This window comes from Halichondria panicea, chromosome 15 (assembly GCF_963675165.1).
Source record: "Halichondria panicea chromosome 15, odHalPani1.1, whole genome shotgun sequence".
Lineage (NCBI taxonomy): Eukaryota > Metazoa > Porifera > Demospongiae > Suberitida > Halichondriidae > Halichondria > Halichondria panicea.
In genome coordinates, this window is record NC_087391.1 from 3,169,160 (window position 1) to 3,183,937 (window position 14,778).

The 14,778-nt window shown below is 45.5% G+C and overlaps 3 long non-coding RNA genes across 8 annotated transcripts in view; 1 reads left to right on the forward strand and 2 right to left on the reverse strand.

The window, feature by feature from the left end:
* The window catches only part of LOC135348334 (uncharacterized), a 32,103-nt gene extending 24,721 nt beyond the window's left edge, over window positions 1-7,382 (reverse strand). The window contains exons 1-3 of one of the 2 annotated variants that reach the window (XR_010398717.1): window positions 7,248-7,382; window positions 6,579-6,785; window positions 4,098-6,305 (exon numbers count right to left, since the gene is read on the reverse strand). This is a non-coding gene — a long non-coding RNA (uncharacterized LOC135348334). Of the gene's footprint in view, window positions 1-4,097; window positions 6,306-6,578; window positions 6,786-7,247 lie in introns of those variants that run through there. The other variant, XR_010398715.1, reaches the window with a different exon arrangement.
* Window positions 7,383-7,449: 67 nt separating this feature from the next.
* LOC135348330 (uncharacterized) lies at window positions 7,450-10,341 on the forward strand. 5 transcript variants are annotated; one of them, XR_010398712.1, is made up of 5 exons: window positions 7,453-7,647; window positions 7,741-7,781; window positions 7,852-8,014; window positions 8,216-8,336; window positions 9,542-10,341. It is a non-coding gene; the product is annotated as an uncharacterized LOC135348330 (long non-coding RNA). The 5 variants fall into 5 exon arrangements; XR_010398710.1 differs by having other exon boundaries at window positions 7,450-7,647; window positions 7,741-8,014; XR_010398711.1 differs by lacking the exon at window positions 7,741-7,781 and having other exon boundaries at window positions 7,458-7,647.
* Window positions 10,342-11,286: 945 nt separating this feature from the next.
* LOC135348349 (uncharacterized) lies at window positions 11,287-14,016 on the reverse strand. Its single transcript, XR_010398730.1, has 3 exons — window positions 12,998-14,016; window positions 12,728-12,782; window positions 11,287-11,470 (listed from the first exon to the last, which is right to left on the reverse strand). It is a non-coding gene; the product is annotated as an uncharacterized LOC135348349 (long non-coding RNA).
* Window positions 14,017-14,778: the final 762 nt, after the last annotated feature.

Consider the following 14,778-nt stretch of genomic DNA (forward strand, 5'->3'; position numbering starts at 1 on the left):
CACACAGAGACACACACACACCCCCCACACAAGCGTGCACACCTCCCACACACACACACCACACACACACACACAAACACGGCGTGCACATCACACACACACACACGGCATGCACACCCCCTCACACACACACACACACACACACATGCCCATCCACACACGCGTGCCACACACACACACCACACACACACACACACACACACACGGCCACACACACACACACACGTGCACACCCACACACGCGTGCACACACACACCCACACAAACACGGCGTGCACAGCCACCACACACACACACACAACACAAACAGCACACACAACACACATTACACACCCCCTCCTCACACACACCACACACACACGGCGTGCACACCCCCACCCACCCACACACACACACACAAACACGGAGTGCACACCACACACATACCACAGTGACACACACCGTACACACCACACACACACACACACACATGGCGTTCCCTCCACTCCACACACACACACACACCACACACACACAAACGCGGCGTGCACACCACACACACTGATAGGGCATGCACACCCCCTCCACCCTCCACACAAACACACACCCACAAACGTGTGCACACCCCCTCCACACACACACACGTGCACACCACACACACACACACACACATGGCGTGCCCTCCACTCCACACACACACACACACACACCACACACACACAAACGCGGCATGCACACCACACACACTGACAGGGCGTGCACACACCCTCCACCCTCCACACAAACACACCCACAAACGTGTGCACACCCCCTCCACACACACACACACACCCACACACACACACACAAACACAGCGTGTACACCTCACACACGCACTCATCACATGGCCCCATACATACTCACCTACCATACACCCACCATACACACACACCCACACACGCGTGCACACCCCCTCCACATACACACACACACCCACACTTGCGTGCACACCCCCCCACACACACACAACACAAACACGGCGTGTACACCACACACACGGCACCACACACAAGCACACATCACACGGCGTGGAGGGGGTGCACCCCCTCCAAACACACACACCACACGGCACACACAAACACGGCGTACACACCCCCTCCCCACGCTCCCCACACACACCACACACAAACACTGCGTGCACACCCCCTCCACACACACACCACACACACTCCACACACACGCGTGCACACCCCCCACACACACACACCACACACACACACACACGGCTCACACACACACACACACACACACGGCGTGCACATCCCCTCACACACACACACGTGCACACCCACACACGCGTGCACAGCCCCCACACACACACCCACACACACACACGGCGTGCACACCCCCTCACACACACACGTGCACACCCACACACGCGTGCACAGCCCCCACACACACACCCACACAAACACGGCCACCACACACACACACACATAACACACTGCACACCCCTTCCTCACACACACACACACACAAACACTGCGACCACACCCACACCCCCCACACACACACACACCACGGCGTGCACAACCACACACACACATGGTGTGCCCTCCACACACACACACACCCCACACACACACACAGGGCGTGCACACACATACCCACACACACGTGCACACCCCCCCACACACACACACACACACATAAACACAGCGTGCACACCTCACACACACACACCCCCACACACACACAAACACACCCACCATACACCCACCATACACACACACCCACACACGCGTGCACATCCCCTCATACACACACCCACCCCCCACCCACCCCCCACACACACACACGGCGTGCACACCACACACACACGGCTTGCACACCACACACACACGGCTTGCACAACGCACACACGTGCACACCCCTTTCCCACACCCCTTTCCCACACACCCTCCATACATACACACACACAAACACTGCGAATACCCACACCCCCCACACACACGTGCACACCCCCCACACACACACACCACACACACACACACCACGGCGTGCACAACCACACACACATGGCGTGCCATCCACACACACACACACCCCACACACGCATACCACACACACACACAGGGCGTGCACACCCCCTCCACCGTCACACATGCATGCACACCCCCACACACACATGCACACCCCCCCACACACACACACACACAAACACAAACACACCCACTATACACACACACCCACACACACACACACCCACACACACGTGCACACCCCCCCACACACACACACACACACAAACACAGCGTGCACACCTCAGACACGCACACCTCCACACACACACAAACACACCCACCATACACACACCCACACACGCGTGCACATCCCCTCCACATACACACACCCACACGCACACTCGCGTGCACACCCACCCCCCCCACACACACACGGCGTGCACACCACACACACACGGCTTGCACACAACACACACACGGCTTGCACACACCACACACACGGCTTGCACACACCACAACGCACACACGTGCACACCCCCTTCCCACACACACATCACCTCCACACACACATCAAACACAAACATGGCATGCACACCCCCTCCACACACACACACACGCCCCCCACACACACACACGGCGTGCACATCACACACACATACACACACAACACACATACACGGCGTGCACCTGCACACCTCCTCACACACACACACACGTGCACTCGCGTGTACACCCCCCACACACACACCCACACAAACACGGCGTGCACAGCCACCACACACACACAAACACGGCGTGTATACCACACACACACGGTTTGCACACACCACACACAAGCACACGGCGTGCACACCCCCTCCACGCACACACACACGCATGCACACCCCCTCCACACACACACGTGCACACACCACACGGCACACACCAGCATGCACACCCCCTCCCCACACACACCACACACACACACACACCACACACAAACTTAACACGGCGTGCACACCCCCTCCACACACACACACCCCACACACACACACGGCGTGCACATCACACACACACACACACGGCGTGCACACCCCCTCACACACACACACGCGTCCCACACACACACCCACACAAACACGGCGTGCACAGCCACCACACACACACACAGCACACAGCACACACAACACACACTGCACACCCCCTCCTCACACACACCACACACACGACGTACACCCCCCCACACACACACACACACACACAAACACGGCGTGCACACACACACATATACCTCACGCGTGCAGGGGCTGCACACACATACACACACGCACACATCGGCGTGCACACACCACACACACACGGCTTGCACACACCACACACCACACCACACACACAGACACACACACACATCGGCGTGCACACAACACACACACACGGCTTGTACACACCACACACCACACCACACACACACACACAACACACACACACACAACACACCACACACACACACATCGTTCACACCCCTCCCACGCACATGGCTTGCACACGGCACGCGAACACCACACGGCCCTTCCCCACACACACACGCACACTCACGGCGTGCACACACATACACACACACACACACCACACACACACGGCATGCACAACCCCCACACACACACGACCCCTCACGCCCCCACACAACACACACCCCACACAGGTGTGCACACCCCCCACCCCCACACACAACACACACACAACACACACAAACACGGCCCCAACCCACCACACACACAACACACAGACACGGCGTGCACACCCCTTCCACACACGCACGGCATGCAACCCCCCACATACCACGCGACGTGCACACCCCCACACAACACACACAAACACTGTGCACACCCCCCTCCATACACACACACACGGCCCCACACACGGCACACCCCCTCGCCACATCCCCCCCACACACACACACGGCATGCCCAACATACACACAGCAAAACACACACACACACCACGGCGTGCACACCCCCACACAACACACACACACCCCACACACACACAGCGTGCACACTCCCTCCCACACACACACACACGGCATGCACACACACACGGCATGCACACCCCCCCACACACACACACACCCCCACACACAAACACAAACACGGTGTTCACGCCACACATACACACACACAACACACACACACGTGCACACACCCCGCACACACACACGCGCGGCGTGCACACCCCGGCCCCACACACATACAACACACATACAACACACGGCGTCACACACGCCACACCAGATAACGGCGTGCGTACACCCACCCACATTATTACTCTAATGAGTGTCACACGCGTGCGCACACCCACCCACATAATTATTCTAATGGCTATGCTCATTATGGAGAAATAACAGAAATGTCCCAGGGACACGATCAAACATTTTTCATGGATGGGAGATGTTCCAGCCTTGCTGTGTTCTTGGTATAACTATACAAGAACACTATACTGTACAAGCGTAGTTGTACAGTACTGCTGAAAGAAAAGTGAGCGCTGAGCGGTAAGCTGGTATACAGCAGTGGACATCATCATGAGCCACCATTTAAGTCGTAAACCTGTGTGTAGGTGAAGAAAACATTTCCTGGGGGAAATGGCGTGTGCCTCACAGACAACTGATCTGTGAGAATATTGAGAACACTTATATAGTTACTCAAAATAATAATATAAAAAAAAAAAAAAAAAAAATAAAAAAAAAATTATTGTGTATATGGTGTCAAGATACTTCTGGGTAGGGAGTAGTACTGCGTAGGGAGTGGTATGTTGATGCGTGGGCAGAAATCATGGCGAAGGTGTGGGCGGGTCTTATAATTAATTTGCAGATTCAGCAATAATTGAAGGTCTAGAATGACCACCACTTGTTGGCCAGCTTCTTTGAAATTTATTTACTACTCCATCCATGATGCAATAATTGAATCAACCGGTGCCTCGAGGAAAGCTACATTGCGATCAAATGAATCGACTGTGAATCAGTTGTACTCCACTCAGTGTAATAACACTGTAATTGTACTACTATAATAGATAATAATAATTATTGCTGTGCATATTCTCACTTAACACATCCTCTTGTTAAACAGCTCCTCGAATTTGGCACCTGCAGATGATTTAGCAATTGCTGTGGCTGCACACATCACCTTCTTTGCAGGAACAGTTGGGCTTTGTCGAAAATACAATCCACTTAGCATCACACCACAAAGCCTAAAGTAAACGCTTTCTTCGACTACCCAAAACCCAACTGAAAAGTAGTGGTGCCAGGCACATCATTGAGATTTTTACATGATAGGAGTAGTCAGAATTAAGCACAGATTTGTTACAGATGGATCTTGGCCATTCACACCAAACCATCAGCACTCTTCTCAATCACAGTAGTTCCTTCACATACGACTTGTTTTTCAAGTACTGTTTGAAGCCGCCATGCGTGTTGTATTGTGAGTTAAACTGCGCAGACACTTTGAAAAGTGTGTTAGATGTACAGCTATAGCTTTGGTGCTCTCAAAATAAAACCATGCATCCTCAATTACAACTCATACTCCGCCAGGATTCTGTAGTAACAAGTACACACAAAAACCATGATGGCAAGAGTGTTTAACAAGGACCGAGAACAACGAGAGATCCGCAACAACAAAATAATAATACTTTAAAGGTAAGCTTACTTCAGGCACCATTTACTATTTATGATACAGCAGGCCTAGGATCAGGATAATTCAAGTGTGCTTTTTGTGAAGCTGCATTTGGCAGATTGCTGAAAGACGTAATTATTGCCAGTGTTTGGGGAGCGTATAAAACAGCTCAAGAAATAGTTGAGGTTTGCATGATGCAGTTATAATAATATTTATAGCGGTATTATAGCGGTATTATGGTATATAAAGTGCATAACTTGTCTATTGATGCGTCATACAAGCGCATGTTGTGTGACAACCTAGCATCATCTTGATACCGGTAGTGCGTGTATATCGAGTGTGATGTTGTTGCTAAGTCGAATCAATCGAAAACCAAGCTGGTGAGCAAGACAACACGGACAAGTGCAGACAAGCAGACAACACGTAGACTGAGTTTCTTTCCAAAGAAATACCACTGCATTGAGAGCACCTTTGCCCCAATGTTCAAGTCACTTCGTGGACTCTTGCACGACGATTATTATTGCACGATTATTATTGATATAAAAGGAAAAGTTCACCGTTTAAACGAGCTTTAATTACCGCATTAGTCGCTTCTGGAATTCAGCCCAGGACGCGACCTTTGACCCCTAAATTTTCTTTTTCTCTTGCACTCATGCACTCAGAAGCCCATGTTAAACACTGAAGGGGGGGGGAATACATTCCAGGTGGTTTTTTCTTAGTAACCAAAAAGAGTAAAAATAACAAAAAAATAAGGCTCAAGGTAGGTAGCATGTACAATGGAGTTCAGCTCCAGGTCAGCTACAGTGAGCAACTTCCAGTGATAGGATTTGTCATTATTATATCAAACAAAATCTGTACTACAACACTACTACCATCAGGGTTGTCAAGTGGGGCACTTTATTGTGTAAAAAAGTTAATAATGTTGCCATGTAAAAACTATTACATACTTACTCTGTCAGATCATCAACCCAATGTGTGACGGTTGCTCAGCATCATCAATCTCACTGTACAATGAGCTCGTTGGATCTTTGCTGAATGGTCCATGCACAGCACTTCTTCACTAGTCGTTCACTTGTACTACATATTCCAGTAGGTAGTACAACATAAGTACTTGATCCAAGTATGTATGTGAGTAGCTGGTGATAACGTGTCACGACACTGCAAATAAACACAAATAAAAATCATAATTGCGACATCCGCATTTTTATTGATATCCTCAATAGTAAACATAATACATGTAAACATAAGGTACCCACCTGAAAATGTTCAACGATATTTAAAATACTGTACAGTAGTACAAGTGGATTTTTGTACTTTTTCCTAATGGGGATTTATATTTAACAAACAAAGCTCTGGTCTTTCTTGGTCCCCCTGCAATCCGACGAGCTACTTCAACTATGTTGAGACTATATGTACACAATAATTAACCTATACATGCAACTTCTCGAGTAACGATGTTCGGTTCTGGACACATTAATTTTGAGCAGTCAACAATTTTTCGTACTATTGTGGGTTAGAGATAACAAGTGTTACAGCACTAAACTGACAGACAAGCGTTGGCTTGGCGAGCATCTGATAAAGTCCGCTTGTTTCAAATACGATAACTCAAAAAATATTTACCTCGCCATTGGTAGAGTAATTAGGTGTTGCTTTCACTTAGGTGCCTTGGCACACGCGTCCACAGTGTCCAAGTACCCTCCTTACTGTAACCATACAATATTATTATGGAACTCCATGCACCGACAACATGCATTACCAACATTTAATGTAGTGTTAACCGATTAGCCGCGGTTATGGTTTCATACATAGTACCGCCCACCGCGGAACCAAAATCTAATTAATTTTAAATTACTTTCATTATCAGCCCCTAGCAAAGAAAGATGCGTAGCTAAGAAGCAGTAGCAGTTTTCTGCAGGCAACTTTGTTGCAAACTAGTCTAGAATAGCTACTCTGCCAGGATCTCTAAGTTTTGAACGGAGGAGTATACCAGCCAAGGCCCCAGCGAAGGATCATTTCACAAGTAAGCTCTGTGTGTGTATAGCGATCATAATTTTCCTAGTTCAGCCTTTAGAAGCCTTTTGAGCTGATGTAATATGCTTGTCCACCTACCTAGATAGCCTCTGAGTGTGTGAAATATACTGGAAGAGTAGCTTCGTGAGTTTAGAGCCTGTTTTTAGAGTGTAGTCTACAACGTTTGATATTCAAATTATTTTCTCTTTTTCAGCATTCTCCTCTAGCAAAGAAAGATGCATAACTTGGAAACAGTGACAGTTTTCTTTATTCAACTTCTTAGCAAAGTAGTCTACAGTAGTTACTGTGTCAGGATCTCCTGGTTTCCAACCAAACAGTCAACCAGCCAAGGGCCAGAGCAAGGGATCACTTCAGAGGTAAGCTTTGTGTGCGTATATAGCAAGCATTATGTAGCTAGTATAAGCCTTCAGAAGCCTCTGAGCTGATTTAATATGCTTATGCACTTGCCTAGATAGCTTATGAGTGTGTAAAGTATACTTGTGTAGAAGCTGAGTTAGTTTAGAGCCTGTTTTTAGAGTGTAGTCTACAGTGTTTGATATTTAATTTATTTGTTTCAGTGTGGCAAAGAAAGATGCACCCCTTAGTAACAGTAACAGTTCTCTTCAAGCTACCTTGTAGTTCTATCTGAACAGTCGAAGAGTCAACCAGCCAAGGACAGAGCGAGAGATTACTTTAGAGGTAAGCTTTGTGTGCGTATGATTATACTATACGCTTACCTACGTAGCTTGTAAAGTATACTTGCTCCAGCAGTGTGTTGAAGCCCGAGTTTAAAATACAGAAGCCTATAATTATATGTACGCTCAGCAGTTCAGCAGTGTTGCAATGTAAAGGTGTTATGCTTAGCTATCTGTTGGTCTCATCCACAATGTATTCTGTTAATAGCTGCATGTGTATTCACTATTGATGCCCGCGTGTGTGCGTGCATGTGTGTGTGTGTGTGCGTGCCCGCCCGTGCCGTGTGTGCGTGCATGTGTGTGCCTGTGGCATGATACTTTATATGTGCTAACAATTTACATATTATCAGTGCTGCCAAAAGTTAATTCTTATGCCTAGGCTTTGTGTGAAGTTTCTGCTTGCTTCCAAGATTACAATTCAATTAGGCTACTACTCAATTAGGCTCACTACTCATTAGGCTCACTGTGTACATGTATGGTGGTTGATTGCATAATAATGTTCTGACCTTTTCAGGGGAAAGCAAAGGCTTGTTGGGCTTATGAGTGTACTGTTTACTTGTGTAAGGACATTTTATTCCCAACATAATAGGCTTGTTGGTTGTGTTATGCCCCCCAGCTAGGATTAGGTCATAATTTGTCATTAGTTGGCTTGTTGGCTTGTGTGTTTGCCTGTGATATGCATTGTAATTCTTCTGTGCCCAAAGTTGAATCTTTTTATGAACTCCCAGTTTGTTGTAGGATCACAATTGCTTTATATGTGCCTATGAGTGCCATTGCATGTAAGTTTGCTTGTGGGAGCCTATACATAATTATGTCTAAGGTTGCATGATTCATAATTATTTTTTGTCACCCTTGTATGAGATGTACTGTACTTTGTGTATGGCTGTTCTCAGTATACTTCTTTAGGTTTGTTGGCTTGTGAGTTAGTGCTGTGTTACATGTATCTACCCAATTTTTAGTCTGCTGTCTGTTATAGCAATTCAATTATAATTATGTGGCTGAATGTTATTATTCAATTTAGTGTGTGTATTGATTGCATGATAATCTTTTGATCTTTTAGGCACCACCCCAAAGGTGACATTTAAAATTCAATTCTTTATGGCTGGCTTGTTGGCTAGTGTTTCTTAGGTTCTGTGCTACTTGTGTGTAAGAACCTTTGATTCTAGAGGTGATCTGCTTGGTTGGTAATACTCTTTCTTCCTCATGCAGGTCTGTGAAACAATCGTCACTGCTATCTGCCATGGAACCACCACCATCTTATGGGTCTGAGAAGTCCTACTCACTGTCACTACTATCCAAGATACCCAGGATACCTCATCCCCTGTGTACAGAGGCCTCTTTGTTATTGTTGTACCATAGAATTAAGTGTAATTGTATTTATTATAATGTATGTTCACTTTTGAGATTGATATTGAATTTATATAAATACAAATTTCACACGAAATTTTAAGCAAATTTTTGATTGGTGACCTATGGCGATGGGACTTGGTATGGCTTCTGTTGACCTTCGAGAGAAGCCTTGCAAAGATGTGGAGCTCAGGAAGCTCAGTAGCCTCGATTCCAGGCCGCTAAGAGAGGGCCTGGTATCGACTGTTTGCGCATGCGCCACCTATTACCCAGAAAGTGGGTAATTCGGATACCATTGTATTTTGCTCAGTAAAACAATGACGTCACAACGAACGGAAGTGGATAGAAGTGTGATTGTAGCCCGTGTGATAGCATTCTAATAGCCACCCTTAGCCTACTATGTTAACAAAGGACTCACAGCCTGCAACAGTGTGGATAACAATCCTCTGAACGGAGGGGAAGGCTGACAATAGCCATTATGGATAGGCCACGCCCATCTGACACTAACCTTCGTGAAAGTCGACTCTATCAGAAAGAAATTGCTGCTGTAACCAATACAGCTCTGTCTCTAGCTAGCTAGCTATATAGCTCTGTGTCTGACTTTATGAAGAGTATTCTTTGTCTGTATATGTTATTCAGGATATAATTCGGGTAAAAATTCAGTTTAATAGGAAACATTACGGGAATAGTATCCAATAATTTTGCGCATGCGCAATCAGTCAGTAGCAGGCCTAATTGTTTAGGCCTTGAGAAGGAGGCTAGAAGCTCAGGTGAATTAAGGACTGGGTCCTTTAATTATTGCTGATTCAGCTAAAACAAGCTCCGCCCGCGCTTTTTACCAGCAATTGTGCATAAAAATGGATCTCAAACTGCTTAAATCTTTAGCTCTAATTCCGGAGTCCTAAACGCTCCTTGAAGCACTTACTTTTTAGTGTAGTAGCTAGTTCTAAGGCTAGTACACACAGTAATATTCGGAAGGAGCTGTTCCTTCAACTAAAGGTGAGATATTCTATAAAACATAATTTTTTACATGTAAAAGCTAATAACTTACTCTACGTAGTGCAGACGGCTCCTTCCGAATATTACTGTGTGTAGTAGCCTTAGAACTAACTACTACACTAAAAAGTAAGTGCTTCAAGGAGCGTTTAGGACTCCGGAATTAGAGCTAAAGATTTAAGCAGTTTGAGTTGCATTTTTATGCACAATTGCTGGTAAAAAGCGTGGGCGGAGCTTCGTTTTAGCTGAATCAGCAATAATTGAAGGACCCAGTCCTTAATTCACTTGAGAGGTTGTAGCTTACCACAAATTAAATAAGAGTAGAGTAATGTGCGGTTGACGCAAATATGCGTCATCCGCGGCTAACAGCTTATTCCTTAATGACGCAAATTTGCGTCAACCGCGGCTAATCGGTTAATAACGTTATTCATTGGAAGTGAAGTCACGTGTCAAAGGTACTTGCTGCTGGATCCAATAATTATTGTTTAGGCCCTTAACCGATTCCCCGCGGTTGACGCAAATTTGGTCATAAAGGAATAAGCTGTTAACCGCGGATGACGCATATTTGCGTCAACCGCACGGTCAACAGAACCCATACCGTCCGATCACCATAGGTTAGCAATCAAAATTTGCTTAAAATTTCTTGTGAAATTTGTATTTATATAAATTCAATATAAATTCAATATCAATCTCAACAATAACAAAGAGGCCTCTGTACACAGGGGATTGGATAGTAGTAAGGACTTCTCAGACCGATAGCAGTGTTTCTCAGACCGATAGCAGTGTTTCACAGACCTGCATGAGGAAGAAAGCTGCATGAGGAAGAAAGAGTATTACCAACCAAGCAGACCACCTCTAGAATCAATGGTTCTTACACACAAGTACAGAACCTGACAACACCAGCCAACAAGCCAGCCATTAAGAATTGAATTTTAAATGTGACCTTTGGGGTGGTGCCTAAGATTATCATGCAATCAATACACACACTAAATTAAATAAATTAAATAATAACATTCAGCCACATAATCATAATTTTCAGCCACATAATTATAATTGAATTGCTATAACAGACAGCACACTAAAAATTGGGTAGATACACGTAACACAGCACTAACTAAAGAAGTATACTGAGAACAGCCATACACAAAAGTACAGTACATCTCATACAAGGGTACATCTCATACAAGGGTGACAAAAAATTATGAATCGTGCAACCTTAGATGTATAGGCTTGCAATGGTGATCCTACAACAAAATGGGAGTTCATAAAAAGATTCAACTTTGGGCACAAGTTACAATGCATATCACAGGCGAGCATAACACAACCAGCATAACACAACCAGCAAGCCTATTATGTTGGGAAGAAATTGAAAAGGTCAGAACATTATTATGCAATCAACCTCTGTACATGTACACAGTGAGCGTAATGAGTAGTGAGCCTGAGTGAGCCTGATTGAGTAGTGAGCCTAATTGAATTGTAACCTGGGAAGCAAGCAGAAACTTCACACAAGCCTAGGCTGATAATGTAAATTGTTAGCACGGTATAAAGTATCATGCCACAGGCACACACAGCACGGGCAGGCACGCACACACACACACGCACACACACACACACACACGCACACACAGCACGGGCGGGCACGCACACACACACACGCACACACACACACACACACGCACACACACGTGGGCACCAATAGTGAATACACACACATGTGCACATGTGCACACTAATACACACACCACAGACACAAATACAAATACACACAAGCGCGCGTGTGTGCACGTGTGGCGTGCACACACACACGTACACCCGCGCGGGCACACATACACTCGCGTGGGAACACATATCGCGTGGGAACACATATACCGACACACACACGCACGCGCACATAAAGATACATAAAGATACCGCGCACATAAAGATACACACACAAGTGCACACACACACACACACACACACACCAGCACACCACACACACACACACACGAACACGCACATAAAGATACCGCGCACATAAAGATACACACACACACACACACGAACACGCACCATCATCTCAACCAATCTGTTGGCCCAAACTTTCCGATGTCCAGCATTCTCACAGCTGATAACAGAATACATTGTGGATGAGACCAACAGATAGCTAAGCAAATCATGATAACCCCTTTACATTGCAACACTGCTGAGCGTACATATATAGGCTTCTGTATTTTAAACTCGGGCTTCAACACACTGCTGGAGCAAGTATACTTTACAAGCTACGTAGGTCAGCGTATAGTATTATCAGCTAGCTAATAATCATACGCACACAAAGCTTACTTCTAAAATAATCTCTCGCTCAGCCACGCTCTGTCCTTGGCTGGTTGACTCTTAGACTGTTCAGATAGAAGTAGCTTGAAGAGAACTGTTACTGTTACTAAGGGGTGCATGTTTCTTTGCCACATTTCTTTGCCACATTGAAACAAATAAATTGAATATCAAACACTGTACACTACACTCTAAAAACAGGCTCTAAACTAACTCAGCTACTACACAAGTATACTTTACACACTCATAAGCTATCTAGGCAAGTGCATAAGCATATTAAATCAGCTCAAAGGCTTATGAAAGCTTATACTAGCTACATAATGCTTGCTACATAATGCTTGCTATATACGCACACAAAGCTTACCTCTGAAGTGATCCCTTGCTCTGGCCCTTGGCTGGTTGACTGTTTCGTTGGAAACCAGGAGATCCTGACACAGTACCTACAGTAGACTACTTTGCTAAGAAGTTTAATAAAGAAAACTGTCACTGTTTCCAAGTTATGCATCTTTCTTTGCTAGACAGTCGACCAGCAAATGGAATCGAGGGGTCCGACACTATGAAAATTTGTGTACAGGATTTTAAAATCTCGAGATTCGGGAGATTTTACAAGATTTTACGGATTTCAGAGATTTTGAAGATTTTAGAGATTTCAGAAGATTTTGGAAGATTTCAATGATTTTAGAGATTTCAGAAGATTTTAGAAGATTTCAGAAGATTTCGAAATATTTCAGAATATTTCAAGGACTGCAGGGGCCCATAACAGCTCTATAAAGTCTATATGCAACACATTGTTCATGTTGTTCCAGGTTTATACTGTTCTTCTACCAGCTGTCCTTCTTATAAATTCCAGCTCTTCCAAATTCTCCTGCATGACGTGCAGTGGATCTATAGCTAGCTAGCTAGTTATTTGGGTTTCACTATAGCTATAGTGAATCTATAATTATAAGTCTATAGCTATATAGTATAGGTATAGCTTTATAATTATATATATAAATTATTATGTATAATTATTATGAATTTAAAGTATATATAGGGGGCATTGTGAAATGAAAATGCATTGCATTGTGAATTGTAAATATACATAAAAATTATACTCCTCTACAATTGTTACAGATCCATTTATTGTTTTTCTTCACTTCGAAAGCATTGACACACTTGAAGTGAAACCAGCCTCCCAGTTTACACCCGCTGCTCTCACACTCAACCATTTTTGAGCCATTATCAGGCAGTCTACAATAGCAATACAATTGAATCTCCACTATTTCCTTTGTTATCGCTAATCTGGCTGTTCTTTGTGAGTTAGTCGGAAAGGGTAAAGGGTGTCATGGTTGCTTGGTCAATGCATTTCAAGAATGCTCTCTCATTGCATTTTGTTTGAAATTGCAGTAGCAGGGGTTTAGGCCATGTGCTAAATGCGTAATGAAAGCGATAGCAAACAATCCACAGTCTGAAGCGCCTGATTGTTGTGCCACATTTGCTACAGCGACGGAAGCGACGGAAAGTTGTTGCTCTGAGTCTCTTGTTCCATTTGCTAGAAACTTGGCCAAAAGTGTTTGAGTGTCCATGCTTATTCCCCTATACAACGAGTCGTATACACATGCAGTGGGAATCAAATGTGTGGTACTGCACTGAAGTGTAGACAGAGCTATCCAATGGTTGCTAGAAACGTGCAAAATTTGTAGAGACTCCTGTGAGAGAAGACTGATATATTGCGACTGTTGTAACACAGAGCACCGTAGGCCATGCAGATGAGTGAATTGCAAGTATTGGGCACAATTTACATGATTGTCGTT